Source organism: Pan paniscus, chromosome 15, assembly GCF_029289425.2.
Source record: "Pan paniscus chromosome 15, NHGRI_mPanPan1-v2.0_pri, whole genome shotgun sequence".
Taxonomy (NCBI): domain Eukaryota; kingdom Metazoa; phylum Chordata; class Mammalia; order Primates; family Hominidae; genus Pan; species Pan paniscus.
Genome location: NC_073264.2, coordinates 35,741,248 through 35,751,827, shown reverse-complemented (window position 1 = coordinate 35,751,827; position 10,580 = coordinate 35,741,248).

Below are 10,580 nucleotides of genomic sequence, written 5' to 3'. Positions count from 1 at the left end.
TTTCTGTGGAGGACCAGATAAGCAGTAAGTATGTCTTATCCTATATGTTTTGCAACATAAAAATATTGCTAATTAAAAAGAATTAGGCAATTATGTGTGTTGCTGGGTTGTTTTTTTTTTTTTTTTTTTTTTTTGAGACGGAGTCTTGCCCTGTCGCCCAGGATGGAGTGCAACAGCATGATCTCGGTTCACTGCAACCTCCATCTCCTGGGATCAAGTGATTCTCCTGCCTCAGCCTCCTGAATAGCTGGGATTACAGGCACCTGCCACCATGCCTGGCTAATTTTTTGTATCTGTAGTAGAGACGGGGTTTCACTGTGTTGGCCAGGATGGTCTCAAACTCCTGACCTCCTGATCCACCTGCCTCGGCCTCCCAAAGTGCTGGGTTTACAGGTGTGAGCCACCGCGCCTGGCCAAAATTGAGGTATTTTTTGCCCTACGTTTTAAGGACTAGACTTTTGAAGTATTTTATAGTCTAGAGGTCTCAAGTAATATATATGTGTTTAATATTTTTAGAGTCAATTGATACCACAATTAGATAGGAGTAGTGAGAATAATATGGAATTACTTGGTTTGAAGTAGTTAAAAATTGGATATGGTTGTATCTGAGCTGTAGTCATATTATCTCAAGAAAAATAATACGAGGATTTAACGTAAGATTTGTTCTATTAATGCCCCAATTGGCTTTCCTCTACTATCCCCCATAGAGAACCACTAACATGTGGATGTCTAATATTCCTCTGGTGAGTTGAAGGCAGGAGAAGTTGAGAATCATTAGTTTCAGTGGGTATCCAGGTGACCTATCCTGGCCCTCTACTCAGAAACCTGCAATTTGTCTTCACTCTGAGATTCATTAAATTGCTGTTGTATAACTGATGGTTATTATGAACACTGACCTGTGAGACATATGGAAGATAAAGTTTAGTCTTACAGGAAATCTTGAGGAGAGTCAAAAGAGAAATGGGAGATGTCTCTTGAGAGGTGATCAGAGAAGTTTATGCTCACTGTCTGATGCAAATGTCTGGTCTATTTGTTAGTAAATAACAAACAGGGAAATCATTTTCACTTTTTGTTAAAAATAAGGTATTTACAAGCATACCTTGTAGTTATTGTGGGTTCAGTTTCAGACCACTGCAATAAAGTGAATATCTCAATAAAGTGAGTCACATGAAGTTTTTTGGTTTTCCCCTGCATATAAAAGTTACATTTACACCATCCCGTAGTCTATTAAGTGTGCAGTAGCATTATGGCTAAAAAAAAAAAAAAAAACACCACAATGTACCTATCTTAAAGAATTATTTATTGCTGAAAAAAGCTAATGATTATTTGAGCCTTCAACAAGTCATAATTTTTTGTTGGTGGAGGGTCTTGCCTTGATGTTGATGGCTGCTGACTGATCTGGGTCATGGTTGCGGAAAGTTGGGGTGGCTATGGCAATTTTTAAAAATAAGACAACAATAAAGTTTGCTGCATTGATCAACTCTTCATTCATGAAAGATTTCTCTGTAGCATGTAAGCTATTTGATAGCCTTTTACCCACAATGGAACTTCCTCCAAAACTGGAAGCAATCCTTTCAAACCCTGCTGCTGCTTTATCAACTAAGTTTATAAAATATCCTAAGTCCTTCGTTGTAATTTCAACAATGTTCATAGCACCTTCACCAGGTGTATATGCCATCTCAAGAAACCACTTTCTTTGCTCATCCATAAAAGGCAAAACCTTGTCTGTTCAAGTTTTACCGTGAGATTGCAGTAATTCACTCACATCATCAGGCTCCATATGTAGTTCTCTTGCTATTTTTAGCACATCTACAGTTAACTTCCTCCACTGAAATTTTGAACCCCTCCAAGTCATCCATAAAAGTTGGAATCAACTTTGCAACTCCTGTTACTGTTAATATTTTGACCTCCTCCCATGAATCATAAATCTTTTATTATAATGGCATCTAGAATGGTGAATCATTTCTGGAAGGTTTTCAATTGACTGCCTAGGTCCATCAGAGTAATTACTACCTATGGCAGCTATAGCCTTACAAAATGTATTTCTTAAATAATAAAGACCTCAAAGTCAAGGTAAATCCTTGATCCATGGGCCACAGAATGGATGCTATGTTGGCAGGCATGGAAATGATATTAATCTCCGTGTACATCTCTATCAGAGCTCTTGGGTGACTAGATGCATTGTTAATGACCAGTAATATTTTGAAGAGAATCTTCAAAATAGTAGTAGGTCTCAACGGTGGGCTTAAAATATTTGGTAAACCATGTCGTAAACAAATGTACTGTCACCAGTCTTTATTGCAAAGTTCCATTAATAGAACACAGGCAGAGTAGATTTAACATAATTCTTTTTTTTTTTTTTTTTTGATACAGAGTCTCTGTCACCAGGCTGGAGTGCAGTGGTGTGATCTCGTTTCACTGCAGCCACTGCCTCCCGGGTTCAGGCGGTTCTCCTGCCTCAGCCTCCCGAGTAGCTGGGACTACAGGTGCGTACCACTGCACCCAGCTAATTTTTGTATTTTTAGTAGAGACGGGGTTTCACCGTGTTGGCCAGGATGGTCTCAATCTCTTGACCTTGTGATCTGTCCACCTCGGCCTCCCAAAATGCTGGGATTACAGGCATGAGCCACCACGCCCGGCCTGATTTAGCATAATTCTTAAGGGCCCTAGGATTTTTGGAATGGTAAATAAACATTAGTTTCAACTTAAAGTTACCAGCTGCATTAACCCCTAACAAGAGTCAGCCTTTGAAGTTTTGAAGCCAGGCATTAACTTCTCTCTAGCTATGTAAATTCTAGAGGGTGTCTTCCAATATAAGGCTGTTTTGTCTACAGTGAAAATCTTATTTAGTATAGCCATCTTCATCAATGATCTTAGCCGTAGCTGCATTATTTGCCACATCTTCCAAATCAGCATTTGCTGCTTCACCTTGCATCTTACGAAGATGACTTCTTTCCTTAAACCTCATGAACCAACTTACACTAGCTTCAAACTTTTCTTCTTCAGCTACCTCACCTCTCTCAGCCTTCGTAGAATTGAAGAGAGTTAGGGCCTTGCTCTGGATTAGGCTTTAGCTTAAGGGAATATTGTGGCTGGTTTGATGTTTTATCCAGACCACTAAAACTTTATTTATTTTCAGCAGTAAGTCTGTAATACTTTCTTGCGATTTGTGTGTTCACAGGAGTAGCATTTCTAGCTTTAAAACAATTTATTATTATTTTTCCCTATCAGCAGCCTGGAACATTTCTAGCTTTTGATTTAAAGTGAGAAATGTGGCCAGGCACAGTGGCTTGTGTCTGTAATCTCAGCACTTTGGGAGGCTGAGGCGGGAGGATGGCTTGAGCCCAGGAGTTAGAGACCACCCTGGGCAACATGGCACGACCCCATCTCTACAAAAACTTAAAGAAAAAAAATTAACCAGGCGTGGTAGTGTACACCTGTAGTCACAGCAAGTTGGGAGGCTGAGATGGGAGGATCGCTTGAGCCTGGGAGGTCGAGGCTGTGGTCAGCCACGATCACACCACTGCACTCCAGCCTGGGCGACAGAGTGAGACCCCATCTCAAAAAATAATAAATAGATGTGTGACTCTTATTTTCATGTGAACATTTAGAGGCCATTGTAGGGTTATTAATTGGTCTAATTTCAATAGTGTTACGTCTCAGGGAATGAGGAACCCTGCGGGGAGAGAGACACAGAAGAACTGCTGGTCAGTGGAGCAGGCAGAACATACACAACATTTATCAATTAAGTTCACCTGTTAAATAGGGATGGTTTGTGGCACCCCAAAACAATAACATCACAGATCACCATAACGGATATAATAATAATGGAAAAGTTTGAAATGTTGCAGGAATTACCAAAATGTGACACAGAGATATGAAATGAGCACTCGAGGCTGGAAAAATGGTGCCATAGACTCGCAGGGTTGATTGAGAGCATTGCTACGAACCTTCATCATGTAAAAAATGCACTGTCTGAAGCACAACAAAGTGATGTGCAACAAAACGAGGTATGGCGAATTAGATGATTCTCCATGGACCACTAGTGTTTCTGTATATCTTATAAGCAGATGTACTGACTGCATAATTTTTCAAGGATGTTTATATGATAGAGAAGATAGAGATAGTATCTCCCTCCAAAATGAAGGGCAGGTATATTTAGAGCCTTGGAAGATAGAGAGTGCCTCTTTCTGGACCAAACGGCATTATAAAAGCTTTATGTTCCCTATGCTCAGGGTTCCTTTCCTGTATTGCAACCATCTGCACATACAGATATCACCTGGTCTTTGCATTGCCCTGTGGGAACTGGGGCTTGGGAACCAGAACAAGAAAATGTTGATATTTTGACTATTTCTGTGAGTAATAAAGTTCTTTGTCTCTAACCCTGAATCTCTTGTCTTCTGCTAGCATCTACAAAGCTGTCAGACTAGCTTGCAAGTAGAGTAGAATCTCAGACTCTTCATAGTTTTTGGTAGTTTAGGTGATGAGGATGGGATGCTGGCAGATGTGGTCTTCTGGAAGAGGAGGGATAATGGACCCACAAACTAGGTTTGAAGATGAGACAACTTGGATCAAGAGGTAATGCATTTGCCTAAGTATTGGGTGAGTTAAGAGAATAAGGATCCCTAATATCCTACTTGTTAATTAATAGTTAGGGGCTGTGTGGTGAGAAGTAGGATGAAAACAGCAGCCTAAATTGTGCCTCAGTTGTTACTCTCTTCTGGGCAGATAGAAAAAGGGATCTTATGACAATGGGACAACAGGTGCCATGGTCTTGGACTAGGGGCCGTGGTAGCTATGGCTACTAAGCTAAAGAATCCCCAAAATGGAAATAAATAATGTGAGCAGTGAGGAGGTGCTATTCAATACAGACATTTGGGTGGTCCAAAAACCTCAGAAGCTCATTCAGATGAGCCGTGAGTGAGGGCCACTTGAAATTGAATGCAAGGCCTCAATTTTCTCAAAGAAAACTGCTCTTCTTCTGTGCCTTTGACCTTTTCTTTGCCTCCTACCCTGACTTCAGCTTTGTTAAGGAGAAAGATAATTAAGAGTGAGACCTAGCCAGGCGCAATATCTCATGCCTATAATCCCCGTACTTAGGGAGGCGGAGGTGGGCAGATCACTTGAGTTCAGGAGTGAAAGACCAGTCTGAACAATGTGGTGAAACCCCGTCTCTACAAAAAATACAAAAATTAGCCAAGCATGGTGGTACACACATGTAGTCCCAGCTACTTGGGAGGCTAAGGTGGGAGGATTGCTTGAGCCCAGGAGGTTGAGGTTGCAGTGAGCAGTCTTTGCACCGCTGCACTCCAGCCTGGGTGACAAAGCAAGACCCTGTCTCAAAAAAAAAAAAAAAAAAAAAAAAATCCAATATGCACTTATGCACTTATGCAGTTGCTTGAATATGGTGGGGAACTGTGGAGGAAAAAAATTCAAACTTTATGGTGCTGTTGCATGTAACTATTCAAGGCATGAGTCTTTGCAGCCGCTTGGAAAAAAGGGGCACCTTAATTCAACTGATGGGATTTGGGCAATTTTTGCAGTAAAGAGAAATTAAGTGACCCTGTTGCAAGTGGCCCTTTGGGTCTGTTTAGTGTTCTGTTGTAGCTTCCACTGATGAATATATAATTGGTATCAATGTTTTACATGATTGTAATTTGAATGCTTATAAGTGCCAGAGGTGATTCTACTGATTGGGAAGAGATGCTGTATTAGTCTGTTTTCATACTGCTGATAAAGACATACCTGAGGCTCAGAAATTTACAAAAAAAAAGAGATTTAATTGGACTTAGAGTTCCACATGGCTGGGGAGGCCTCACAATCATGGCAGAAGGTGAAAGGCACGTTTCACATGGCGGCAGACAAGAGAAGAAAGCTTGCGCAGCGAAAATCCCCCTAATATAATCATCGGATCTCATGAGACTTATTCACTATCACAAGAACAGCACAGGAAAGACCTGCCCCCATGATTCAATTACCTCCCACTGGGTCCCTCCCACTACACGTGGGAATTCAAGATGAGATTTTGGTGGGGACAGAGCCAAACCATATCATTCTGCCCCTGGCCTCTCCCAAATCTCATGTCCTCACATTTCAAAACCAGTCATGCCTTCCCAACAGTCCCCCAAAGATTTAACTCATTTCAGCATTAACTCAAAAGTCCACAGTCCAAAGTCTCATCTGAGACAAAGCAAGTCCCTTCTGCCTATGAGCCTGTAAAATGAAAAGCAAGTTAGTTAGTTCCTAGATACAACGGAGGTAAAGACATTGGGTAAATACAGTCATTTCAAATGGGAGAAATTGGCCAAAACAAAAGGGCTACAGGCCCCATGCAAGTCTGAAATCCAGCAGGGCAGTCAAATCTTAAAGCTTCAAAATGATCTCCTTTGACTCCATGTCTCACATCCAGGTCATGCTGATGCAAGAGATGGGCACTCCCATGGTCTTGGGCAGCTCCATCCCTGTGGCTTTGCAGGGTACAAACTCCCTCTTGGCTGCTTTCACGGGCTGGCATTGAGTGTCTGCAGCTTTTCCAGGCACACGGTGCAAGCTGTTGGTGGATCTACCATTCTGGCATCTGAAGGATGGTGGCCCTCTTCTCACAGCTCCACTAGGCAGTGCCCCAGTAGGGACTTTGTGTGGGGGCTCTGACCGCACATTTCCCTTCTGCACTGCCCTAGGAGAGGTTCTCCATGAGGGCCCCGACCCAGAAGCAAACCTGCCTGGGCATCAGGAGTTTCCATACAGCCTCTGAAATCTAGGTGGAGGTTCCCAAACCCTAATTCTTGGCTTCTGTGCACTCACAGGCTCAACACCATGTGGAAGCTGCTGACACTTGGGGCTTGCACCCTCTGAAGCCATGGCTTGAGCTCTACGTTTGTCCCTTTTAGCCATGGCTAGTGTGGCTGGGATGCAGGGTACCAAATCCCCAGACTTGGTTAAGCTTCAAACTGATGATATTCATTGAGTTGCTGCCACTGTTCAGCCTCAGTGCCAGCTCTGCCGAGCCAAACATGGGTGGGGTTGCTCCATTCCCTTTGCAGAACTCAAGGCTATTCTCATATCTCTGGCCAGTGTTCCTTTTGATAAAGTTTGTTATATTTTTACTGACCTCTGGGCTATAGCCAAAGGCCTGGGAGTTTAGTCCGTCACTTGGAAAACTACAGATTGGTAGATTAAAGACACCCTCTCTGGGGCTGCAAAATGTGGTAATGAATCAGTTAAGCTGTTGGGTCACTCATGTAGATGTCTATAGTAAGGGCCAGTTCTCTGGTATCAAGCTGCTGATCGAGACTGCACTGTCCAGATTGCTCCCATTTCTGACTAGATCCGTCATTGTACTGGACATGATGACCTATCTACCACTGTAGGTTTGGCATAAAATAAAGAAAAAGACCGTTTCTAATGCAGAAGCTACCTAAAAGGCAGACTTGTGAAAGTGTTGCAGTGAGGGGGGTCACATAGCATGAGCCATCACCTCCATCTCCCCACACCTTGTTCTTGGCCGATTGACTACATTAGACTTCCGATCTCTTCTCAGGGCTACCCATTGTGCTGCAATGCTGTTGATACTTTTTCAATGACGATTACACAAGGGGGAGTTTCACTGCACAAGCTCTCTTCTCTTGTCTGCCACCAGGTGAAACGTGCCTTTCACCTTCCTTTCAACACAATATTGCTGTTTCAACCCGATCAGCAGATTCCAGCTATAATATTGTAGCCCTCGAAACTAATCTGTGTCATGTGTTTGGCCTTCTGGGCCTTTGCAGCTTGACAATAGAGTGAGTTTTTTTTTTTTTTTTTTCTTTTACAAAAGCTATTCAACAAAGTGCTGACAGTCAAGGTATTTGATGGACTTTCCATACTCCCTACCGTTCACAGGCATCTGATATTGAATACTGGAATGGCCTCTTAAAAAATCAATTCAAATAGAATTTTACTCTAGCCCTCTCTTCTCCTTCTGGGCCATGTACCTTAACTAGGCAGTTTGGTCACTGAATGTGGCTATGCTCAGAAAGAGATCACCTCTCAGCCACTTCCTGGTTAATGATCAGGATGACCTATTGCTATTTTAAAATTTGGATTCCTCCCTGTTAGAAATAAACTGCTTGTTCCTTGGTGCCACAAAGAAATAGCACTTGAACATAAATTTAATTTTCTCAGCAAGACAATTTTTACTTCTATAGAAGGGTGTGACTCACGAATGGAGTAATGGTGAGAGGACACCTGAATAAGAGAGGGGAAGGGGTTCTTACTCTTGATGCAGGTAGCCCCTACTGCTCTGTCATTCCCCTATTGGCTAGGGTTGGACTATACAGTCTAAGCTAATTCTGATCGGCTATTTTAAAGAGAGCAGGGGTATGAGCCAGAGTGGCGGGGTGAGTAGTTTGGCAGGAAGGCCAGTTAGGAACAGGGAACTAAAGGTGACTTAGGCCAGATCAGGTGACCAGGGGTGACTCAGGTCAAAGCAGGTGACTGGGATGAGTCAGGACGGAGCAGGTGACCAGGGGAACAGATGTGAACTACTGATTAAAACTGGTGGGAAAGGTTTTTTACTGAAACTATGAGGAAGTTAAACTTTAAAATGGAGGACAAAGAACTGAACATACTGACATAATGATTCTTTAAAGAGAAATTTGGAACTCATTGTATCCAACACTTCCTGACCATGCTGCTTTTCTGTTCACTAATGGCAGTCCCAGGACAGTGGGTTGGTAGCCCAGCCAGAAAGAGGCCTAGGGATTTCAACTTAATTCTGGCTCAGTCCCCTGGATTCTCTAGTTGAGTTGCTGTGAGTCTATATCATGAGGTTAATCACCACTTGGTTGAGTACATTTGCTTCATAAGTCACCCAGTGGCTCATGCAGGCCTAAGTAGGTGGCGTGAGTCTCCGTAAGTTTTATAAAATTGCCTTATCCCTTTTGTACCTGACTCTTTTGGATGAAAGGTCTGGGTATGAGTAGAGATGATTGGAAAAAGGTGAATGATAACTATTGGAATAGGACAAGCTGATTTTACAGTGATGGAGAGAAAGCAACTCCAATACATGAGGGGAGAATATCTTAGATGCCGGGAGGGGGAAGAAGGATCTCTAATAATATCCTTCAGAGCCACCCCTGGGTCTTTCCTCAGGAAGAAAAAATGCCCAGATGCAGCTCTCCAAAACTGTTGCAAACACTATAAATGGTGAAACTGCTGAATCGGCCATCCCCCACGATGGTGCTGACCATGATTTTGATTGTCATTCCCCTTCACCTTAGCAAGAATCTATCAGATAAAGCAAAGGATTGCCCCATTTTCTATATCTCCCATGCAAGACATTGGTTAACACCGCTGGATGTCTTCCTCACCTCCCTTCCCATAGCTATTGCTTAGTCATTCCGTGGGGTGAATGAGCAACACCTGTCTGATGGCATAGATAATTAGGGCAGTTTGGACTGACAGCCCTCAGGCAATTTCTGCAAAAAACAGGGACTAGCCTCAATTATTCAAACTGAACCAGGAACCCTAAGGCTTACCAGCTTGCCAAGAGGCCAAGTTGGAGGAACTGTCAGACTATGTCCTCTGAATGATGTATGTCCCACTTAGGGAGACCAACAACACTTTCTTTCCAGGGGCACTCTGTGTGCCCTCAGGTCTTTATTTCCTGTGTGGAATCCAGGAGTTATTTTGTCTCCCCTAAAAACACCCTTAGGGGTAATCATAAGATCCCTTTAAGTGTTTAAGGAAGCACCACTGACAGATCATGTGGCCCTCAGATGACCACAGAGATCTCTCCAAAATGAGGCTTTTCTTAGGTAATGGAGAGATCTCTGCAGTAAGACAACAGATTCTTAGGCTGGGCATGGTGGCTCATGCCTGTAATCCCAGCACTTTGGGAGGCCAAGGTGGGCAGATCACTTGAGGTCAGGAGTTTGAGACCAGACTGGCCAACATGGTGAAACCCCGTCTCTACTAAAAATACAAAAACCAGCTGGCCATGGTGGCATGCGCCTGTAATCCCAACTACTCGGGAGGCTGAGGCAGGAGAATTACTTGAACCTGGGAGGTGGAGGTTGCATTGTGCCGAGATGGTTCCACTGAACTTCAGCCTGGGTGACAGAGTGAGACTCGGTCTCAAAAAAAAAGAAAAAAAAAAAGAATCAAACATATTCGTTATTTATGTATACTGTGCTGGCAGTTATCCCTATAACAGTAGTCATCCAATTAGAAAAGTGAAGTGGTAAAAATTTCACTGAAGTTTTCAGTGACATGCCTGGACCCTGAAAGGAAAAGCAGGTCAGCCTCAGCTCACTAGCCATGGTTGTTATGAATGAAATAATTGCCCCAGACTTTCTTCTCAGGCGAAGTCTGTGCAATCTCTGCTCTATCTTGCTGTGCCAGGATTAATGCCTTAGGCCAAGTGAAAAGGTCAATATAGAAACAAAGAGAAAGCCATTTGGCTTTCTAAGTAAACCATGATGGTGTATGGGATTTGTTAAGCTGATTGGGACCAGGACCCTGGGGGCCATGGCTGAGGTTAATACTGCAGGATGGCCTCATCTTGCTGTACAAAGTGCTGTTGATAAGAGCCTTAATTA